At 34.6% G+C, this 24,633-nt stretch overlaps 1 long non-coding RNA gene across 1 annotated transcript; it reads right to left on the reverse strand.

The window, feature by feature from the left end:
- Window positions 1–1,182: 1,182 nt before the first annotated feature.
- Window positions 1,183–15,336, reverse strand: LOC148825074 (uncharacterized). Its single transcript, XR_016091761.1, has 3 exons — window positions 15,171–15,336; window positions 7,057–7,136; window positions 1,183–1,289 (listed from the first exon to the last, which is right to left on the reverse strand). It is a non-coding gene; the product is annotated as an uncharacterized LOC148825074 (long non-coding RNA).
- Window positions 15,337–24,633: the final 9,297 nt, after the last annotated feature.

The raw sequence follows: 24,633 nt of genomic DNA on the forward strand, positions 1-24,633 counted from the left end.
GTCTCATTTCTTTCTTTTGTAGCATTTGTATCATACATCGTGTCTCTTCTTTTGATGTCTTCGCTTGTCCGATTATCATTTTTGAAATTTCTGGAAATGCTGTAGTATTAATTTGAATGATTTGCATTTATTTTACAGTCATTGAATTGAATGCATTGTGTTGTTTTCCAATTTAGTAGCATTTGATACATTTAATGCAATAATTTACTCATTTATTTACAGTATTCATAAAGGTTCAGTGAATAGAAAATGATGATTGCTGTGCATCGATTAACGTATTTGCATTGGTGGATATTGACATCTTTCATGACAAAGTGTCTTTTAGAAACTGAATCTTACTGTGAACCAAATATGCTTTAAGATTGTTTTACTTCTACATGGAATTTGGGTGGATCAATGCTGTGGATACTACAGTATTTTGAAGTTCTACTGCATTATTTCCTGTACTTTTCGATTTGTGTTTTTTTTCTTAATTTGTGCGGTTGATCTCTTACTCCTTTTGTAATTTCTTTTAATCATTGTTTTTGATAGGTCAAGCAAGATTTTCAAAATTATCACAGCATATTGTACTACTTAGTTTTTCAAACTTTTGTATGTGCTCATCAATTCGATTGAGATCCTTTTCAACGCCTGTTATCAAATGATTTATTTGTTTAGCAATTTCAGAACCATCTTTGAATTCCTTTGCTTTATTTTTAATGATTATGATATCAAAAATCATGGTGGCTGCGGCAAGAATTCCACCAGCCACTCTGACAACGCGGCCTGCAACGTTGGCCCCCGCAGCTATAATGTCATCTAAAGGCCCAAGTAAGTTCACAGCCTGGAAGCACTGACACAGCATATTATTTGCCATATTTTCAATGTAAGAAGCATGATCTTCTCTAAATACTTTCATCATTTGGCCAACATATTCAATTATGTTTTGGAGCTCCCTCATGTGTTTCTGTATTTCTTCCTGAATTTTTTTTAGCATCGTCTGTCTTGTTCTTGGTAATAAAGTACTTAGTGAGATCTGAGGTTAGGACAGTGGCACCACCGCTTACTCCTGCAACAACCCCTCCAACTGTAAGTGCTAAAGAGGCACCAGCAGTAAAAGGAGCAAGTAGTATCCCACCAATAGTAGCAGCTGATCCTGCAATTCCAACACCAGCTCCCACAATGCTGCCTACTGCAGTGCCCTTGTGGGTTTTTTCAATGCCCTCTGCCAGGGTTTTCATAGATCCCACAAAGTCGTCAATTTCTGTCTTCTTTTTGTGGTACAGAAGGACTGTGTAATATGTGAATGTCTGTTGAAAGACACAGAAATTAGAAAAAAAACAATGCATTGTACTAAACATAAAGGAACACTGTTGTATACAACCTCTAGAAGAATCAGAATTATTTTAGATATTATATATTATACAATTAGTATACATTTACAGAACATTACATTTGAACATTACTACATAATAAAACATTGTATCTTATTTGTACCATTTTGATATCTCATGTACTTCGACACACAAGACAGGACCCTGAAAATGGTCCTGTGATCAATGGTCCTTGATCAGACTATATTTAGGTTTCTCATTGTGTTATTTACCCACATCCAGAAAATATCTACCAGATTTCATGTGCCTTCAGGTTTAAATTTTTTTTCCAATTTGTGATTAATAAGGTAAATGCAGTTTATTTAGTTTTTTGATAGCGTACCAACTGCTATCATAATAAAAAAATAAAATATTTATACTGATTTAGTTTTATGTGTTTTCAAATGTTTTACGTTAATATGCAATTACCAGATCTGTTGTGTTCATTTAAAACATCATAAATTACAGTTTTGGAAAAAATGACAAGAACCTAAAGTATTATTCAGTGAATCCATGATGATGGTAAGATAGTGATAGTAGATCCATTCAGTTGATTTCTCCTTAGTGTAACAGTTTATGTCTGTTAATTCATCCTCAGAAAAGTATTGACATTCTTCCACAGATTAATTAATGTGAAATTCAGATATTTGTTTTGCTTTGTGAGTTAAATGTTTACAATCATGACCTATTATATCTGTTATGACTAAACCGTCTTATACAAAAGCATATCAATTTTTTTATTACACTAATATATAAATATGGTGTGCTGTGGCCTCTAAAATATTTAGCTTTTTTCCAAAAAAGTTGGAGAGTAAATTAGGTTCAACCCTGAAAAACTGTAAATTCCAACTCTAGCTCATGTAAATTCCAATTTCAAAACAATTTCTCCCATAGACTGCAAGATAATTAAAAGCAAAATCTGTGGTCTACTTAATAAGTGACAGTGACAAAACACTGCACTGCAAAATTAGGAGATCATTCAAGTCATGAGACTGTTTCTTAATGTGTTCTTGCATTTCTCCAATGCTTTATGTTGTGCATCTTATTTTCCTAAGCAATTTTTGCACATAAGTTTGTACTAGTGAAAGACGTTGTGATTTATATACAGATGCAGCCATTTAAAATGCGCTGGCGATACCGCATTATTTTGCGGTGCGCTTTACGCAGTCTACCGCGAGTTACCGTAAATTCTCCTATAATACCGCGAGCAAAATAATAGTATCCGGAATTTCCGCAAGGTGGAGCTAATAAAGCTCAACCTCTCATGTTTGAGCTGTGGCCATCAAAGTCTTTAACGAAGATATTACTAATAGAATTAATAATGACTGACCTTGGACAAGCTGTAAACTCAAAGTATTGCCCTGGTCCACATTCTTTTTTTCATTGACCGTCTTTGTAAAAGTAATACCACAGCATTTCGTAATCACGCATTTGTTTCCAATCATGCAAAGTACAGTAATTTTTGAGAATCGATTCACCATGCCTTTCACATGCTCATAAAAGAGATTGATTTAGGAACATAAACATATTACCGTATGCAAACTGTACTGTATACAGTATGTATATGTATATTTAATGTCTTTACTGTGCCCGTTTAAGTATTGAATATTTATATGGAATTTTACCACTGAAAGGAAATCTTTGTACCTGAGCATAAAAAGAATAGGAGCATACTGTAATGCGTGTGAAGGCCATAAACGATATTAATTTTGGAACATAAACATACAGTATATGGCTGGTCTTGGTACTTTAAAGAAAAAAATACACACCAGTATTCCATTTCTCCCTAAACATTGTAAGCATCGAAGTCTTTAACTAACGTGATACCGGAGTCAACAAGCATACTTTTAGAATTTGATTAAAAGGGAATATAATATGGAATCGCGTATCTAAAGAAATTAATAACGATATAATTATATTCATGTACCGCAACACAAGAATAATACATGCTGTACATTGTCTGTTGATAATGTTTCTGTAGTGCTTTTTCAGCACTCTGCATGTGACCTTGCCGGTGGCGCAGTTGGTTAGGTTCCTGACTCCCATGTCATATCGTCTGTGATCAAATCCCACGGGAGCCATGAATATCCTTTAACAAACATTTCTTTGAAAAAATGAAACGTTTCCCTGCGTCAGAGATTAAATAAGACCTCACTCGCACCAAACAAATTTATATTTCTAAATATCACAACATGATCGAATTTAAGTCATTTTAATAACAATGAATAGTCACCTAGGCGTTACAATATAAACATTTATATTGATTTAAATCGCGTTTTGATTTAAATCGAAAACGCGGTATTAAATATATGTGTTTTTTGATTCACAATCAGACAAATGCAACATAAATTGATATCTTTGTCTTCTAAGTATCTTAATAAACTTTCAGCATAGCTTTCTCCCCGTTTAGATGTATTTTTCTTGGGATCTTGGGATCAAACATGGAAAGATTACATTGTAATCGTTCTTATTTTTTAAATACATTTTAGAAAAGTGTAATCTATACTAAAAAGCTGTACACCACCTGCTATAAAGATACATATTGTAATACTTTCAAATTCGGATAGGACAGACATGAGAACTCAGACTTGCGGAGTTAAAGAAAGTTAAAGCCTTGATTTTATATATCACCTTTAAAAGTGGCATCTCAAAGCAAAGTAAATACCCAACACTGATTGTACCCATCTGTCATACTAATAAAGCACCTTGTATTGAATTGAACTGAGGGAGAGAGGGGGGAGGGCGAGCGAGAGACCCAGGACAGACAAGCAAATAAGATACACTCCACAGACATTCACAACAGCAACATATCATAAAACGTTTGCACATATAGTTAAGTTATTACTTGGTTTTCAAAATGCAATGAAATACAATATTGTTGTTGTTGCTGTTATTGCTGTTTTTATCCTGTAAGGCGTTTTGAGAAGCCACCTTTAAAGGCGATATATAAAAGCGCTGATTCTTATGGAATGTGTTCCGCCGGGGATTCAAATTTTTTAATTTTTTTTTAATCGCGTATCTAAGGAAATAGCAATATAACCTTGTTCATACACAAACAGTGGCATGTTACATTATTAATTTGGGTGTCTCCTCTTGCCAGAAAGCTCTAAATTGCATTTTGAGTGCGGTTTTTTACTTTTTTAAAATTGCAACCCAGAAATAAAGCTGATACAGTTTAGAGTTTTAATTATTTTAAACTGAATTACAGCAGCACAATGCAATGTAAATTGCAAAAATGGACTTTACAAAAATGTCCAAGCCCTACTCTTTCAGGCATTTTCTTTTACTGTAACGGACACAAAAACTCCCTTGCTTTTAACAGAGCGTTTCATAATTTCCAACTACGAAAATTATTTAAACTGCGACACTTATCATTCAACCAGAGCTCGAAATTTCACAAGGATCCTCTAGAGCACAGCAAAGACTGTATTAAAAGTATACTAGTGACAAACTAGTATACTTTAGATCTTTTTTTCTGAACCGGGGAAAATCTGATCATGTTTCTCTATAACAATAATAAAAAACATTATTTTACATATCACCTTTATATGATATCACCTTAAGGACAGCACATACAAGGGTTAATTGCACAATGGACCGCGCCAAGAAATTTAAAATAGTCTTCTTTAGGTGTGAGGGCAGGAGTGGATCGCAGAAGGCATAATCAGCAAATTAGGAAAACAAAGAACAGGACAGGTGAGACGTTTATCCAGAGAGCGAGTGATCAGAAAAAGGTGTTACGCCCAGGTTTTACGCTCTCTCTCTCTCTCTGCTGAATGAATAAAAGCATTTTATTAAAAACGCGTTTGCATTTGTCTGGGTATTTACTCTGTAATCTGTGGTTTACATCTACTGTATTGCTTTGAGATGCCACTTTTAAAGGTGATATGTAAAATAAAGTTTTTTATTATTGTTATAGAGAAACATGATCAGATTTTCCCTGGTTCAGAAAAAAGACGATTAAAATCTGTAATCTTTCCACTTGTATGTCATCGGAAAATACAAGAAGTTTCTGCTTTGTGTAAGGTTGGTATCAAAAAGTAATCTAAGTGGTGAGAAAGCTGTGCTCCTCAAAGCGCTTTACAGGATAAAAACAATAACAATAATAGTGTTAGGCTGGGCAAACGATTTTTTTTATAGAAATACAAAATGAGATATAATGATGTGTTCCGGCTAAGACATTAACGAGTACAACCCCCCTCTCTGCGGGAGTGCTGGCTGTGACGAATTAAACCGGTTTCACAGGTATTTTCAAAGTAGAAGGGGGCGGGATTTGCTAATGAGTTGGTGTAACAGTCCGGGCGTGGCAAGCTTCTAATGTCAACTCGACTCAATTGGAAGACAATGAACATATTCTAGCCCTAAATGAATTAATAGCAAACATGGTTTACATAAAATACATTTTTCCAAGAAAGTTTATAATAATACGATCTATAGTTGAAATCTGAGCCTTAATAAAAAGAAAAAGCATGTTCAGAGAGCAATTACGCTGTGTTTATGTAGAAAAAGTGATTAGGTTTATGAGCAATCTAATTACTTATTCGTTTAAAACGCTATATAAAATAAAGTTTATTACTAATTTGCTGGACAGAGCGGTGAACATTATTATGGATAAAACAAAGATAACGATCCTGATCAGTTTAGAAATCTGTGTACGCTGTAAGGTTTTTACTTCTTAAACTTTTAAAATACACGTTTCGAATAGAAAGAAATCATCTTCCTGGTACAGTATGTATAGCAAACCAGCACATCTTTTTTCTCCAATCAGAGGGGTTAGACGCTCGGTTAAAGCAAAGGAGATTGTCTGTTATAGCGGACATAAAAACAAGAGTTCCCTGGCATTATATCCTAGAAGACACAGATCGGCGCCAGACCGGGAGAATGCCCGCAGCGTAAAAGAAAATGCCTGATGAACTAGGGATTGGACAGTTTCCAAGTGCTAGTACAATCGATGGAAATGTTCAAATAAATGTGCAAAAGAAATAAACAAAATAATCATTTATTTCTTTATCATATTGGCTAGCTAATGTCCTCTCTTTGCTAGTTAGTGGCTGTGTTTCTGCGTTGGGTAGCAACGGGTGACTGTTCTCAGGCGGAAGATGTAAACAGCTTAATTTTCGTGTTAAATAATTTTTTAAGATTAAAATTCATCCTATACAGCAATCGCATATTTGGGTACCGTTTCATAAAACTTTCATGCTTAAAATGTTTAGGGAGAAATGGAAGACTAGTGTGTATTTTTTCTTTAAACTACCAAGACCAGCCATACACAGTACAGTTTACGTACATACAGTAAAGTTTATGTTCCTAAATTAATATCGTTTATGACCTTCAGATGTGTTATGCTCCTCTTCTTCTTGTGCTCAGCTACTAAAATTTCCCTTTAGTGGTAAAATTCCATATAAATATTCAAAACTAAGCTGATAAAAATGTGCACAGTAAAGACATTAAATGATTAAATCTTTTCACTACCAACCAATGCACCACGAGTGCCCCTGTCGGTCATTTTGGCCAGCCAATCACTTACCGTGGTGCCCTACGGTGCCCTGCGGTGGCTTGTGGGTAGATTACCGTACCACAGGTTTATACCGCCATCTTGAATGGCTGCATCTGTATCAATAGTACCACTATTCTATAATAGTTCTTTCAGTAAACCGGTAGACCAAACAATTCAATAAGAAGTTTTTAATTTAATGACATTTACCTTCAAGGAGTCTTTAAGCAAAGGGTCCAGGTGAAGGGTGCCAAGTTCAGAAAACACAGTCTTGCTTATATCATCAGACCCTAAATAAAAACATTTTAAGTGCTTTACTCCAACAGCATAAAGCACATTAAAAAAAAACTTAGCCTGTGAATATCAATGTTTAAAGATGTACACAATCTTTAGAAAATGTGTCTTTATAAACACATGTATAGTTCTCAAGTGAATGACTGATACCTTTTATGTTCATTAAGTTCAGTGAGAATTTCAGAAATTTTAATTTTTTTTGTTTTGGAATCTTAATGCATGACAACCCCTGTAATACAGTACAAGCACCAGTAAAAAATAGCAAAACTTTGTATTCATTAATCACAGTGTTTTGTCGATTCAATATAGAACAGGACAGGATTATTAAAAAAATGAAAGGTTAGTTCAAATGAAAATAATGATTGTATAATTTTAGGACAGCACTAAAAGTCAAACAAATCGGATACATCTCATACAGTTTTGGATCTTGGATAGAAAGAACATCTTTGCATGTACAACAGGAAAGACTAAGCTGTCAGAAGTGAAATCTCTTTGTATTCTGTGAGTCCTAGAACCTAAATAAATTGCTATTATCTCACACCAGAAAGGAGAGATTGTTGAGTTCACATTCATGACATTCATATCACATGAACTGATAAAGGTAATTCTCTAGAACAGGTAAACCATAGCACTGTGTTGAAGGTATTAGTGCTTAATGTGTAAGCCTCTTGAACTGGTTTTCAATTGGCTTGAAGGAAGGCTTGCTTAGAACATTGGACTGTGTCTGGGATCTACTTCCATCGGATTTCAGCTCTGCCATCAGTAGGAAAGAAAACTGTAAACTAACAAACTAAATATTTGAACATTTTTTTTTTGGTAACCAGACTGAGATTCTGTGTCCCCTTCTCCTCAAGATATACTGAGTTAAGGAAACTTTTTTTTAACTTAAAAATTACTAACCACCTGTAAGAGATGATTATATTGTTTTTTTAATCAATTAAAATTAATGAATACTCTAACAAGGCAGAATCTCACCAGAGTATTCAATAAAATGCAGAATATAAGGTGATCCTATAGCTTGCCCTGACTCTCCTGTAAGGCATGAGGTTATTCAACAAGAAAATCAGGAAGGCATGGCAGAAGAGCACAATAATGTTCTGCAGTGAAGGGGTTCTGATGAGCCAACAGCTGCTCCAAGCAGGCTCACTGCCAGTATAGAGCCCAGCCACAAGAAGAGTGAAGAAACTGACCCAAGTGTGATTACAGACCAACATGTCTGACTTCTACATCTAAGATTATGGAAATAATTAGAATAATTCAGCCCATTTTTCAAGGTTTTCAGTTTGTACTTTCAGAAGGTAGGAGCATTTGGTTTTTACTTGGAGGCTGTCTGTTAAAATGTGTAAATAAAGCTAAAAGAAAATTCATATTTAATAAGTCTTTATTTCGCCCAGGTCAGGATTTTACATAATGTTGGATTTATGTAAATCTTGCATAGCTCTGGGGAGTTATTTTATTCCTGGTAAATCATCCATATGTTATTTCTGGGTAAGTTATGCATACGTTTGATCAGATTATAACAACAACTTACTTTGTGTTCCATTGATTTCAAGTCACCATAAGTACCGAGACACATCCACTTTAAGTTAAAAACGTAATCACTTGAGATGCTTTAATAAGATGTTTTAATGAGCAAAACAGGATAGTTTTGTCCATTCTTTCTATTCCCCCCCCCCCCATTATATTAAATGCTGCTCAATTGGATTTGACTTGGACTGTCTGAGATAACTCGAGGTTTGCTGGGATGGTGTGTTTCGGGTCACTGTCATTCTGATGGTGGTGATGGAAGTCATTTCTTCAAAATAATGGCCCAAATATTTCTGTAAACCTCAGAATTCACTCTGCAGCTGCCTCATTATTTATATAATTAATACATTATCTATCAAAAGTGTTCACTCCCGTTGGATATATTTATGTATTATTGGGTTACAATATGGAATCATTGAGTATTTAATTGGGATTTTATGCCATTGATCTGCACAAAATACTTTATAATATCGAAGTGTAGCCAATTCTACAGATCCTGCCAAATGAATTATGGATATAAACCAGAAAATAACTGATTGAATAAGTATTCATACTTAAAAAAAAACACACACACAAGTGTTTCAATCAATGTGAGATGAGCTCTTAAAATAATGCAAGAGGGAATCTGTAAATTCAACTGACCAGTGCTTTCAATTTATCCAATATTAAAGCCTTCCAACATCATTTTTCATGCTTTGATGCGGAGATTAAATATTTTGTCCTACAGATACAGCCATTCAAAATAAGCGGGGTACACTGCAGTACAACGCAGTGGGCATGTTGCATCAAACGAGCGTCATAACAAGTCATTTCACGTCATACCGCATTTTACCTCTTGGAAATTAGATTATGTTAATAGTATCCGGAATCACCTTATAAAACCGCCAGGTGGAGTTACAGAAGCAGCCATTCAAAACAAGCGGGCGATACTGCGTTATAATGCTTGTCGCAGTATAACTCAAGTTACCGTATAATACTGTATTAATACCGTATATTCTTGCATAATACCGCATGGTACCGCAAGTAAAATAATAGTATCTGGAATTTCCGCAAGCTGGAGCTAATAAAGCTCAACCTCTCATGTACAGCGTTTGAGCTGTTGCCATCAAAGTCTTTACCAAAGATAATACTAATAGTATTAATAATGAATGACCTTGGACAAGCTGTAAACTCAAAGTATTACCCTGGTCCACATTCTTTGAAAACGAAAAGATTTAATTTTCCACTCATCATGTGAATGGTGTGATGGTCTAAGTGCCTGACTTCTAAGTGAGAGGTAGGCTGTTCGAATCCAGCTAGTGCTATGAATTTTCTTTTAACAAACATTTCTTTGAAAAAATAAAACAGCAATATTATGGACAATTAACTGACTTTTTTATATTTCTAAATATCACAACATGTTCGAATCTAAGTCATTTTTTAATAACAATGAATAATCACCGTCTTGCCCTCTGATCGTGTGGGGATTAGATCTCCCTTCAGATTTAAAAGGTTATTAATAATATTTTCGGTGTCACATCTTCAAATTTAGCTGATATTTTGCTGCCTTCGCATGCTTACACAGCTCCATGGGTAAACTATCGTACTTGACTGAGAAAGCTTTAGAGAACTTAACATTTTTATTATCAACAAATTGTAAATACTATGTTTACATTGGCATTATTAATTTTTCACTTAAGTGTATGGAGGAGTGTCAGCTGTCAATGAGAGCAGACCCCCCCCCTTAGACTGCGCAAACAATTTTTAAAAATTTAATAAAGAAATGGAGGCTGTATGCGTTACAATATAAACATTTACTGTCAAACTTTAAATCAACAATTAATTTAAAGACGATCTGTCAATGTGCAATGAAATACAATATTGTTGTTGTTGTTGTTATTGTTGTTTTCATTCTGTAAAGCGCTTTAAGAAGCCACCTTTAAAGGCGCTATATAAAGGCGCTGATTCTTATGGAATGTGTTTTCTTACAGCACCCAGACAAACGCAAATGCGTTTTTAATAAAATGCTTTTATTCATTCTTAATCTGACTCACATAACTCACAGCCTTCACTATAATGTTTTTAAGCCATTTATTTGACCACGCTCGAATATTCTTCTATCCATATATTTGGAAGGGAAACACAGAAAGCCTTCAAAACAAATGCACTTTGAAGACCATGACTTGTGAAAATGTTCACAGCCTCCACATAAAACTATCAGTGAGCTAATTCTTTTTATTTAAACCTTTTTTTTAAGGTTTTTCACTGATGCGTAATCACGCACTAACTGGAACCTGGGGGGACCGCTGTGTGTTAAGAAAGTTAGGTGTTGGCATAAACTATTAGTGAGTGGCTCTGGTGAAATTTAGCTGTGAACTGAAGAGTTAAAGTGTAAAAAGTTTCCTCTTTTTATCGGGAACAGACATGGTGCTTGAAACAAGAGAGTGTGTGTTTTTTTTTTTAATCCCTGGTGGAATTGGGCTTCCATTAGAATCAAGTAATAGGTTTATTCCATGCTGAAAAAAAGAAGAAAGAAACACATTCCATAAGAATCAGCACCCTTATATAGCACCTTTATATAGCACCTTTCAAGGTGGCTTCTCAAAGCGCTTTACAGGATAAAAACAGCAATAACAACAACATTGTATTTCACTGCACTTTGACAGATCGTCTTTAAATCAATTGTTGTCAGAATATCCCTGCCTCCAAATAAGAACAAAATTGCGACCATTTTATTAACGAGCTGTTTCAGTAACTCAATGTATATATTTAAAGTAATAATTTAACAATATATGTAAATGTTTTATGATATGTCTATGTTGTGAATGTCTGTAGATTGTATCTTATTTTTAGTTTTTGTTTGTTTCACATTAATTTTATAAGGGAGGGTGTCATAGATAAGACTTCCTTGCCCCCATCTTGATTAAAATACTTTTATTTTTTCAAAATCTGGCAATGCCAGACAGAATTCTCATTCGCCAAAGCGAGAGAGAATTTGACGTTTACATTGGCATTATTAATTTTTCACTTGAGTGTATGGAGGAGTGTCAGCTGACCCCACCTCTTAGGCTGGGCAAACCTGTTTTTAATACCTGAAGAAGGCTCCACGGCCGAAACGTTGTGTTCTCTTTCTTCTTTTTTTCAGCATGGAATAAACCTATTACTTGTTCCTTTGCAGCCTACGCATGCTGACGCAGCTACCCACCTGTTTTTAATACATCTACTTAAGAAAGTTAGGTGTTAGCATAAACTATTAGTAATCAATAATATTAAATTTAGCACTGTAATAAATTGTTGCACTTTTCCGCACATCTTGTAATACCATATTTTTATTGTTCAAATATACATTAAATCTTTCTATCATAAAATAAGTTAAATACAAAATTAAAGAAAAAAATAGGCTAAATATAATTCAAAATATTTTGCTAAAAATGTTAACTGTTTCTAAAAATAAAATTTATTAACTAAGGAATAGGATGGCACAGTTGTTAGTATTCTTTTTGTATGTTTTTTTTTCATAAATACAACAGTAGTACCAGATGTCTCAGTGGCTCTCAAAATTAAATTATGCATGCAAACCTGTGAATTAGAAAGATAACTAAGATATCCATCCATTTTTAATGGTGGTGAAGTGGTAGGCATTGCTACCTTGCAGCACTGGGGCTGTAATGTAGGGCACTCTGAACGAGTTAAACTTTGATGCAGGAAAAATGTATTTCTATACATTCTATATAAATGTATACTGATTCTCCCCAATGTAGTGCAGTTAAAAAAATATCTCTGATGCAGTTCCTAAATTAATATAGTTTATGACCATCACACGCTTTATGCTTCTCTTCTTTTTATGCTCAGCTACTAAAGTTTCCCTTTAGTTTCCCTACCGGCCATGTAGTACACAGCATTGTGGGATAATCGTTTATTTTAAAGGGAACATAGAGAAACTAGGAACTAGAGAAATCAAGAAAGGCTTTTTTCAATACAATTAATAGATGCACATCCTATTTACTAGGTTATTTAACTCCACACTGAGCAATCTCCAATATGTTCAGAATTTGATAGCCAGAATCCTGTATTGCTTTGAGATGCCAGTTGTAAAGGTGTTATATAAAATAAAGTAATATATTTACAGTAATTTAAAGTATATATTTAAAGTAATAACTTAACAATATATGTAAATGTTTTATGATATGTCTTTGTTGTAAATGTCTGTAATACAGATGCAGCCATTCAAAAGTTTTTAATACATAGCATTCAGAATTACAATCGAAAATAGTTTTGTGGTGTATGCGTAGATGAAACTTTTCTAAAATGTATAACAAAATTAAAGACGATTAAAATCTGTAATCTGTAATCTTTCCACATGTAATGTCATTAGAAAGTACAATAAGTTCCTGCTTTGTCTAACGATGGTATCAAAAAAGAAACCTGTGCTTGATGATAATAAAGGGACTTAGAAGTCAAAGAAAATTATTTACGTTGTTTAATTTTAAACACTAAGTTATGAACGCAATTGGTGCTTCACAGCCATTGTGCATTATTGAGCTCCGCGCTTTCTCCTTTCCAATGCTACCTCTCCCTCTGACACAGTGCAGTGGGCAGAACACTGTTTTCAGAGCCTCTGATAGGGGGAAAAAAAACTGCTGATCTGTTCTACATACCAGGAAGATAACAGAATATTTTTTTTTATTCGATACGTGTGTTGTTTTTATGAAATTCGTGTATTTTAAACGTTTAATTAAGTAGTAAAAACCTTACAGTGTAAACAGAGATTCTAAGCTGATCACGAGGAAGAAAAATCAAGTGGTTATTAACTATCGAAACCTGTTTTTTAAGCTTTTAAAGTCGTGCAATGTCTAAGTAGGAACATATCATTATATCTTGTTTTTGATTTATTTTTTAAGAATTAAAATAATCATTTGACCAGCCTAATTTTAAAGACCTCTTTTTGTGAAACTTTTCACAGCCTGTACAAAAAACTATATACACAATACTGCTGACAGCAGGAAAATTCCTATTCTTTACTCAGCAGCTTATTAAAAACAGCCCCCATGGTGTTCAAACCGATTTTCTTTACACATAAGACTGACACAGCTTCGCACTGTGAACCTGTTTTACTAAGAAAACATGTGTTCGTGGGGGAAGGTGGAGTGTCTTTTGCTGGAAGACTCGTCCTATCCTACTTTGAAAAAAACAGTGACACCGGTTTAATTCGGCACAGCCAGCACTCCTGCAGAGAGAGATGTAAACCACGCAGTGCCAGGCGAATGCACAACGTTAATGTAGGGCTTTCGGGCTCATGTGGATTTACGCCCTACAACCTGTGGTACCGCTGTGTACATACAGTACGAACATGTGATATTTAGCAATATAAAAAATGTCAATATACTGTAGTGTAGATAATATTTGCTATTTTAGTTTTTCAAAGAAATGTTTATTTGTTAAAAGAAAACTCACAGAGTTTGCTGGATTGAAACATCCAACCTCATGCTTATACATCAGTCACTTAAGCTGTCACGCCACCAAGGCGAATAATAAGACATCCACTGAAACAGCAATACACATATCAATATAGAACTATAGTTATACCGTTATTAATTTATTTAGATACACAAATCCATTTTATATTCCCTATTTATCCAATTCTAAAAGTATGCTTTTGTTTATTCGATAACGAGCGTATTGGCAAAGGTTAAAAAGATCAATTTTTCACGAAGTATATAAATGTACAGTAATATGGTCAGAAGGAGCAAGTAAAAACATTTCAAAATAACCACATGTACTGTAAGACTTTGATGCTTAAAATGTTTAGGGAGAAATGGAATACTGGTGTGTATTTTTTCTTTAAAATACCAAGACCAGCCATATACAGTACAGTTTACATACAGTAATATGTTTATGTTCCTAAATTAATATCGTTTATGACCTTTATGTTCCTCTTCTTTTTATGCTCAGCTACTAAAATTTCCCTTTAGTGGTAAAATTCCATATAAATATTCAATACTAAGCAGATTAAAATGTGCACAGTAAAGAGATTAAATGATTAAATCTTTTCAGTACTGACCAATGCACCACGAGTGCCCCTGTCGGTATTTTTGGACAGCCAATCACTTACCGCGGCATATGCTTGTGGTTAGTTGCGTGCGGTATGGGTTTGTACTGTGAACCTTGAATGGCTGCTTCTGTATATACTGTATACTGTATCATATAAATATACCACGATCCTTGAGCAGAGAATTAACTTTCTGCTGCGTTTGTGGAAGACACAAGACAACTTAAAGTCAATTGCTGGTCCGCAGTCATACCAAGCAACAGTTTAAAGGTACAGCCTTGTGGAAACAAGTTTAAACACTGAGTTTAAACACTCAAGTGCACAAAGCATGTCAGGCCAAAAACTAAGAGCACCATGGGAGCTCATTCTTTGTGTACTGAAATGTTCTTAAAAAAACAGAAGTAAACTGTAACAATTGATAAAACAACTTTAAAATTATTGTTTTCAATTAAATTGAGCCGACAATTTAACTTACTGTGAAACCTGAAGTATTCTTCTCTGATCTTCTTTATGCTCTTCATTGTTTCATTAAATATTTCTTTGTCTTTGTGATTCTGAAGACCTCTAGTGTATTTATCCTTTAGATTCGTAAATCTTTTCATGCAATTCTTTTTACAAAGTTCATTCAGCCATTGGTCTTTCAGTTTCTAAGTGGAATGGTAAAATTTGATGGAAATTCATGTTTTAATAAGCAAAGAAAAGGGAATATAAACAATAATTACAGGTTTCCTAAAGTGCTTTTCCTAAAGTTTCAATTAACAATATGTTTGCTGCTTCAATGAAGATATACACTTTGTTCTTTCCTTTTTCTGCACTAGACCATATCTACTAAGGCATACAAAACCATAATGTCACTTTTCCCTTTATTTTATTATCAAACTTGTGCATCTATGTATTCTTTTTCTGTTAATGATAAAACAATTTGAAAAACTTTTGTGAAATATGATACAACACACAGCATGGCATGATGAAAATTAATTTAGGAGGCGAATGTTACTTGGGAAATATTGGTGAATGTGTTGCAATGCATTGCTGTTCCTTAATGTGACACAGTTGATTTTAAAATGGAGCAACCAATGTCTCCTTCACCTCTGGTACTCTCTATTACATCTGGTAATTCTCTATTACATCACTTCCTAAAGATCAGTAAATACCTCTGTGGTTGTCTGTTTTTTTTTTCCTGGACTACTGATGGCATGAATGAGTCTTGTTGTTAACCAGGCAATTTGTTTTACTCAAGCAGGGCAAACCTTCACCATTCTTGCATAAAAAAAACATGTATTTTGGCTTTTTATACAGATTTTAAAGGAACTCGTTAACATCGGTCATCTGTGCTTTGAGCTCAGTATTTTGCTATCCCAAAGAACATATAACACACCTATCTGCTGACTAATTAATATTCATGTATGCAATGAAGGAGCTATTAATGTAAAACCTAGACACTTATACTTTCATTGCTCTTCAATAAACAGTGTAATTATTTTCACTAGATTAAAAAATTATTTAGGAAGATGGGAGATATTCAGGTTTTCAGAAAATATTACCATTTCAGCCTTATTGATATTTATATGTAGCAAATGTGTATGCTTTTTATAAACAAAGTAAACAAGTTAGAACTATTTAACAATGAAATCAAGTACAGTATTCATTCTCTACTGATATTTTAATTTAGTATTTAGTATTTACTGACAAACTTTATTTTTTAGATTTACCTGTAACTCCTTCTTCTTTTCTTCCTTTTGATTCATGCCACTGGTATATTCCAGTTTTTTCATGAACTCCTCAATTACTTTGTCACATTTTTCATTGTAGTCTTTGCACAGTGCATCTTCATTGTGTGGAAGGTGAACTTCCATCTCTGTTACAATATTTTCCATGTTATCTTTTGCTAATAGAAATGTTTTGTTTATCCAGGCCTCATTCATTTCCAGAGCAGCTACTGTCAGACAGACATTGTCTTGTTTGTTCAGCATGTTGATGTAGGAGCGAGCCAGCTCCACAAAGGCTTCACAGAGAGGAAAAGAGTAATGTCAGGTGGTGATATGTTGAGATTAAGCAAATGAGAACAAACAAAATGTGTATATTTATACTAAAAAAACATAAAAATACAACCAGTAATTACTGGAACTGACAGCACCTGTAATGCTTTTAATGCCTCAAACACTTAATAAAATAATGAAAAGTTCTTTGTAATATTTCCTGGATTTTAAAAATATTTAATAATATTACAGGGCAGTAAACATTAATATTTATAATGCTTTGTGTGAGATCCATATTTGCACTTTGAGGCATTAAGAGACACATCTGATTGACATTCCCAGACATAAAGTTGGGGCAACATGTCAAAAGAAATTAAAGACCAAGGGGCTGAGTTTCCTTTCTTCACTGAATGAGTCCAATACTGGAGAACCTTTGTGTCCTCCAGGTGCTGCTGTCAGTGGCCACATGGACTTTTTTGATATTACAGAAGCATTTCTTTCTCTCTGGGAAATCTTCTTCCACCTGGTGAAGGGGGTGAGATTACATTTTGACTTCTTCCCAGAAGATTGCTTATATCTCACTTCTTATATCTTATATATATATTATATTCTTCTTATATCTTATATATATAAGAATATATCTAATATTCTTATATTTCTCAGCAGTAAAATAAGTGCTGAGATGAGTTTTTACATTTGGTTAACTGATTTTTCAGAAATTAATAAAATTAGTTTTTAATGTCGTTTACAACATTAACAACAAAGATGGATTTTCCCTCAGCTGCTCTAATTTGTGAGCATTCCTGAAGTAATTTCCTTAATTAAAAAATACACATTCTTTCATTAACACACTTTTCATATTATTACTATCAATATACAGTAATGAAACACATTACTGTTGCAACAATTGCAGTGATAACATTCAGAATTATTTGAAACATTAATGATGTAAAAATTCATTGGTTGTCCCTGTTTAAAAAAAACACATTTCTGCACGAAAATGTAACAAAGCAAATAAGTATTTTCAGGAAAAATATCACATCTTTCACCAGAAACTGAGGAATAAAAATGAAACTGCAATTAGAAATCTGCAATTTAATTATTTGTTCTTTGAATTCTGATGAGGACAGCATTTTAAATTCTAGTTTCTTCAAGGTAATATAAGAAGAAGAATCATACATACAATCACAAAACATTATTGCTACAAAATGTGACGATGTTTCCTTACTATTATTTATTTAATGTACACCAGCACTGACACAATGATCAGTGTATATCAGTGTATATACTGTAAACGTAAAGGTTTTCTCCTCCTTGCTCATGAATTCATTCCTCCCCCTGTCTCCACCTCTGCACCAGCCCCTCACTCTTCTCTGAACTGGGCTTAAAGTTTCCTCACCCTATAGCCTGGGAACATGGGTTCAGCCAAGTCTCTCTATGCATTGACATCTTAGTTTAATGATCACTCTTGAATACACTATATAATTCTGGGGAACCAAAACCATGTATGATATTTTATTACCTCCCAGTATAAAGGAGGTTAATTTGTCCCATAAATATGCTAAAACAAAGGATGAAAATGGAGACATTTTCAATGTGCCAATGTAACAGACCCCTCCCTCCACCCCAACATCCTTTGCAGCAGGTCCCCTGGCTCATCCTTCTTCAGTAAGGAGGCAACACTAATCTCCGACCAGCACTGTCAGTTCCTCAGCCAGGTGTACTGTCCAAAGTGTAAAGCCAAAGTGCTAAAAAAGTGCTTTTTTACGTCAGCTCATTCCATTTTTAGAATTTGAACAAGAAAATCAAGAGATGTAATTGACAACAGTCGCATAACTGAATATCCACTGTCATTTAACAGAGCTGCTTGTGAAGCCTTTACCTCCTGGTGTGCAGACGTGACTTTTCACTGCCTTGGGAGCAGACTGTTTATCACGAACAGTGGTCACAAAGGTGTTGAGTGATGTTAGAAAGTCATGATCTAAATCTTCATCTTTCATTTCCGGGAGGTTTCTGAAGAGGAATCAAGTACATATGTTAAAAACACTTAAGTAAGCATGCTCTTATTACCAAACTTACATATAATAAAGAAATGTAAATAGAAATTATAGTTTACTTAAATTTATAAATTATAGTTTACTACTTAAAATGTGGATCCATCGGGTAAGATAGAATAGGATTTTAGGAACAGTAGAATGTTATAATTATTATAATAATTAGAGTGATAATTAATATCATATTATGATGTCAGGCAAATCAAAATAATAGGGGTACAGGGGTAAGACTAAGTGACAGAAAACAAAACTGTTTAGCAGAGGTGAAAAGCAAATAAGGAAGAAAAGATGATCTATGAATAGATTGTGTCTCATTTGTTTTTTCCTCACCAAAACAAATCCTAATACATTAGCAAGAATGTGAGGGGACAACAAAAACAGAAGGTTTGAGTTTGAGAGGAAATTACAGACAGAAGTAAGCAGAGTCTGTTGAGTACAGATGATATTTGACCCTTCCTTTCAAATACTGTACACACACTGGAAAGGAGAAATTATATAAAGCACAGCAAACTTTCAATAACAAGAACAGAATGTTTAAGTGTTTGGCAATTCCTGAATAGTTTATTATATTATTATATATAAATAAAAAGTATACTTACTTGAGCGCTTTCCCAAGAGCTGGTTGTGGCAGAATATGAATTTCTGTTTTGTCAAAGACTTCCTTATATTTTGTCTTTGTTTCTTTATCCAAGGCATTCAGAAACTTGTCCTTAAACTTATCATGATCAAATTCTTCAAACTGGAAATCTCTTATCAGTATATAGAACAAGTTCGGAAGGTAATCTTTAAGTGACTTATTTTTCTCCTCACTGACGAAAGACATCTGATGTACAACCTGTAAGAGGCAGCTGTACTGGGTTTCAGGAAAAAAAAATCTATGACGTCACATTGATAATGGCCTTTAATTAAAAAATAGAGTTTAACATTGCCGATATTTTTAAATCACTGAACAGTTCCTATTTGAAAAATTCTTAACACTGCATCACTTACAATAAGCACTTGTCCATTTCAGAGTCCCAGGGGAGCTGGATCCTACCCAGGAATCAATGTGCAAAAGGCAGGATACACCCTGGACAGGACTTCAATCCATCGCAGGGCACACACTCACACCAGGGCCAACTCTACCAAACCACTTGGTTAAGCACCTGGAGGAAACCCATGCAAAGAGTATGCAGAGAGCACCCCAAGAATTACAGCAAGGGCCCCAGTGCTGCAAGGCTGCAATGATAATCACAGTGCCAATGCACCACCTGGTTTTAACATGGATAATAATATTTTCTTATTTATAATCTCTTTGTTAGTCAGAAACAATAATTTTGATATTTGTTTTAAATTCCAATATAAGTCTTCATTGTCCTTTTTTTCCTGTAATGTCCTGTTGAAATGCTCCAGAAATCTGATTTTGGCTTTTATTTTGGCTTTTGTTGGACTTTTGCAGTTCTAGATAATTAGATTGTTTCAGTTTCAGTTTCATATGATTAGAAGCTGTCATAAGATTATAAAAAATATTTTACAGCAGACTTCATTAACACTCTGACTGCACATATGTACTTGTGGTTCAGTACTGAAAGGGGTGAAGTGAAGTGACCCAGCAATGATATTAACTAATTCTCCAATTAGACAACTCTACACAGCTGGTACAGTAACAGTACTGGGCATCATGGGTGACACAAATCAGCATAAACAAAGATCACCACAGCTCACCCCAGAATTCACTTTAAACTGAAAACTAAATCTGCTCATGAAATTGGAGGATTATGTAAAGCTCAAGATTTCTTTTTTAGTAATTTATATTGTTGTATAGTTTAAAATGTTTTCTTCCCAAGGATACAGAATTTCTTCAATAGCGCTTCTGTCTATACATCCTTTGATGTTGAAGATTATACTGCTGGACAGCAGTGTTGTCAGTAAAAATATAGTCTTATCAGTTATGAGCCTATTTTCACAGTCATCCAATCCCTCAGTATCCAGAAGCAGGAGACAGGCATTTGTGTGGAAAGGGTGTGGTCTGGACCACATCCAAATGCCTTTGGTACATCCTTCCACTCCATGTCCAACTTTGAATCCTTGGTCTTGGTTAAAGAACCGAGACAGCAGGTAAGACTTTCCAGTCCTGTGCTTACCCACAATGCCAATCACCTCTGCAACACCTGTCATTCCTGACAGAACTTCAGCTGCCCTCTCATTGAGTACAACTTTATCATTCTGGATCTCAATGAATATCTGTGGAGTTGCCATCATGCCTATTCTGCTCCTGGTAAAATAAGAGAAAACTAACTTAAGAATACATTAACTCATTTTTCACTATTTTATACTATGTGAATTTTGTAAAAATTCTATAGGTTCTGATTCTTATTAATTCATTCAGGATACCTGTGCCACAACAAATTGACTGTAAAAACATATATACGTACTATAGCTGTCAACAGTTAATGTATATTGATTAGTCTTACACATTATCACAATTCCTTGAACCAGCAATACAAATTGATTCTGAAATTTGCATTATAAGTCAAAGTCATAACTTGGAAGTGATTATATAATGGAACAGTGTTATAAGTTGGGGACTAACTCCTGATTCAACAGCAGCTAGGCAACATTCATTATTTTGTGATCACAAATAACTTAAGGGAGTAGACAGAGTTCTGATTTATGCAAGATTATTTGAAACCATGAAGTCAGCTCTGACTGGATGGCATAAAAATGTGACCTGTGGGAAAACTGGTTTGCCTATGGTTATACTCGATTAGAGCAATATAAATATGAAAAATGCCATTTGGCTAATTTTCCCATTTGGTAGTTAGTTAATTGATCTGGGGACTCATTCAGCTGTTTCTTGAAAAATAAAGACAGGTGTCACATAGAAAACAAAATAAATTCACCTCCCAAATCACCTCCCAAATCTCTAATCACCACCAGAGGGCCCCACACGAGAAAACCAATATCACTCTTCCCTAACAGCCAAGTGAATATCTCTCTAATCATCATCACCTTTAATTAGGAGCATTATATTAAAGGCTCAAGTGGCTACTTAAGCATTCATGCCAGGACCATGAGCCCTCAGCTCAGAAAATCCTCTCTTCTCTACTTCAGAGAAATAAAATCCTTAACTGAGTTTTAACATTTGCCCTAAAAACCTTCCGAAAAGCTAAATATGGAGCGACTACACGCTGACTTTCTACTTCTGTCTGGGATATTGAGCCTGAAACCGGTGAAAGGTGTCGCTAAAACCCACACAATGTCACACAGGCTGTTAAATTTAACCATATTACTGTCTAGCTTGTTCCAAACTTTGCTAACAAGTCTGCATGCCTGCATCTCTGAATAATGGGGTTATTATATTATACTTTGTGTTTCTACAAAGGCTAGAAGGACTGTGAACCTCTCTCAAGGAGAGATAAGAATTGTACTGAAACAGACATAAAACCATTTAGCCATAAACAAAACAGGGCTAGTGATTCTCAAGTCAAGAGAGGTGATTTCCCAACACCTGACACGAGGCCATAATTTAAGGGCCACTACTTAGTAAGAAATGCAAGAAGAACTTTTTTTAAGATTCATTTTAAAGGAACTGCCCAAACATACCTTAAAATCATCCATAAATAGATATTTTATTTATCACATTTAAAAGAAACAGAACCAACTGCATTAAACTAAGAGATACAACGGATATCTGAGCAAATGCCTGTAACTACTGTATCACTTGTATGGTCTTAAATTAAAGGGCAATTTATAATTAAATAGATGGAACAATCGGAATCCTGGTTACAACAAGCATTACTGAAAGGATTTTTCAGATTATTCTGATCCATCAACATCGATTGAGGGTCCAGGTTTGAGTCTAGTGAATACATGAGGATACAATCCTCTCCAATTGCTTGTAAAGCAAGTCAGAATTTTGACCTATTAAAATTGCATCCTTCATTCTGTATTGATAAAAGACTATATTAAGTACTGGATGTGTTGCCACATGTTTCATTCCCTTACGAAAGCTTAAACCTAAATTATTAAATTAAAATACAATATAATTCATCATTATCATTTCAGAAATAAACAGGCTGTACTTGTTTGGTATCAAATGAATGGGCAAAGCATGAGTAGGTCAGAAATCTAATAATCTAATATTAAATTTGTAAGTTTTACTCAGAAGAAGTTTTGAGTTTTCTCAATTATTGGATATTTTATCCTGTCTTTCCTGTTAGAAGCAATAAAAATTTCTGAAGGAGAGATATGCAAATCACAGGTTTGAACTGGCCAACCAGAACCCTGGAAGAAAAGACTCTGGTATGTCTTTGTCTGAGGCTAATCAATAGAGCAAGCCAAGGGCCACACTTTGGAAGTCTGGAAGTTTTAGAAGACGTTAGGTCCTACTAGTGGATGTCAAGTCTAAAGGAAGTCAACAGACAAGGGAGAAGAAGTAACAAAGAGCTCAGCTAGACAAGAGGAGTAAAGTCTGATCCGCTGCTCCACCCTCTCCAGCCAGCAGCCCATCTACTTGAGCTCCACAGCAACTCTGGATCAGCTTCTGAGCAGAGTCACAGCAGTCTTCTACTTAACAAATCCGCACCAGATGATGCCTACTTCCCCGCTATCCAAGAAATAAGCAATACAGACGCAAAGCTTTTTTAGTTTGCACTGTTCCTTAATATATATATTTATTAACTTTGTGTTTGGTTTATCTTGATAAAGACTTAATGTAACATGATGCCTTCTGCCTCAAATTAGAATTTGACTTTGTTAACACTACTCTATAACTTAGCAACTTGCACTTTTCAAATTCTCTATTTCCAACCATTTCCACTTTCCTTTCCAAAGGCCTTTGTTGTATTAATTGTATTTCTAATAAACTCATCTGTTTTAATAAACTGAAGGAATCTGGATTTGAATTCACACAGATCAACCTCACCTTTATCTTGAATTTGGAATGTTCAGCACAGTGTTAATTATCACATTAAACTGGCTGTGTTTTCAGAGGATATGGTCATCTAAGGGTTGGTGTGGTGATAAACACCAGATCACAAGACCTGTTTTATCCTTCTATTGGTGTTTCAGTAACCTAGGACACATGGTTTTGGACTTGTGCTGGAAAGTGCTTACAGCAGTGCCTAAGCTTTGGTCACATGTGCTGTACATGATTTACTGAAGATTCAGGCAACCCTCCAAAACCATCTGATGCACAGCTTCCTGTTCTCAGCTTTACATATAGTTCCATGTAGTCCTCACTTGTGTCTTCTAATTTGTATTTAATTGTGATGAATTTGTCAGTGCCTTTGAGGATATTGAATACTTTATCAAATCCCCTTGATCTTCTCTGTTCAAGACATAAAGGCTTTGGTCCTTCAGTCTGTCAGTGTAGGACATTCTCCTGAGTCCCAAACTGTATCTGGTAGTTATCAGACCTAATTCTAACAGAAATATATATATATATATTGTTGTTGTTTTAGTGTGGTGACCAAAAGTGTACACAGTATACCAAATGAGGCCTTACTATTACTATATTGTGTGATTTTAACCTTTTAGTACTCCTGTTTGTCATATGTCCAGAGGCCATTTCCAGATGGAATAATGTCCCCTGAAACATTCTGTATTAATTTTGTAAGTTCAGACAGTTGAGGCCTGGTTGACAGCTTAAATTGAAACTAATATAACATTCCCTGATTTGCATTCTGCTCTAATAGATGTATAATCTAACATTTTGTTTTGCGTTTCTTTCTTAATGTTTTTATTATTTCCAGCAATTGTCTAGAAGATATGTGCTCATATTATCCAATGTGTATACATTGCATGTTCATGACTCGCTTGTGAGCATGTTTCCACACCTGTCTTTTCCTGATAATAACAGCAAAGCTGACCCATGTAAAACTATCCTCACTGTGAGGAAAAGGACTGCCTACCTTCCTCTTCT

Source organism: Atractosteus spatula, chromosome 10, assembly GCF_055471065.1.
Source record: "Atractosteus spatula isolate fAtrSpa1 chromosome 10, fAtrSpa1.hap1, whole genome shotgun sequence".
In the NCBI taxonomy this organism is placed as follows: domain Eukaryota; kingdom Metazoa; phylum Chordata; class Actinopteri; order Semionotiformes; family Lepisosteidae; genus Atractosteus; species Atractosteus spatula.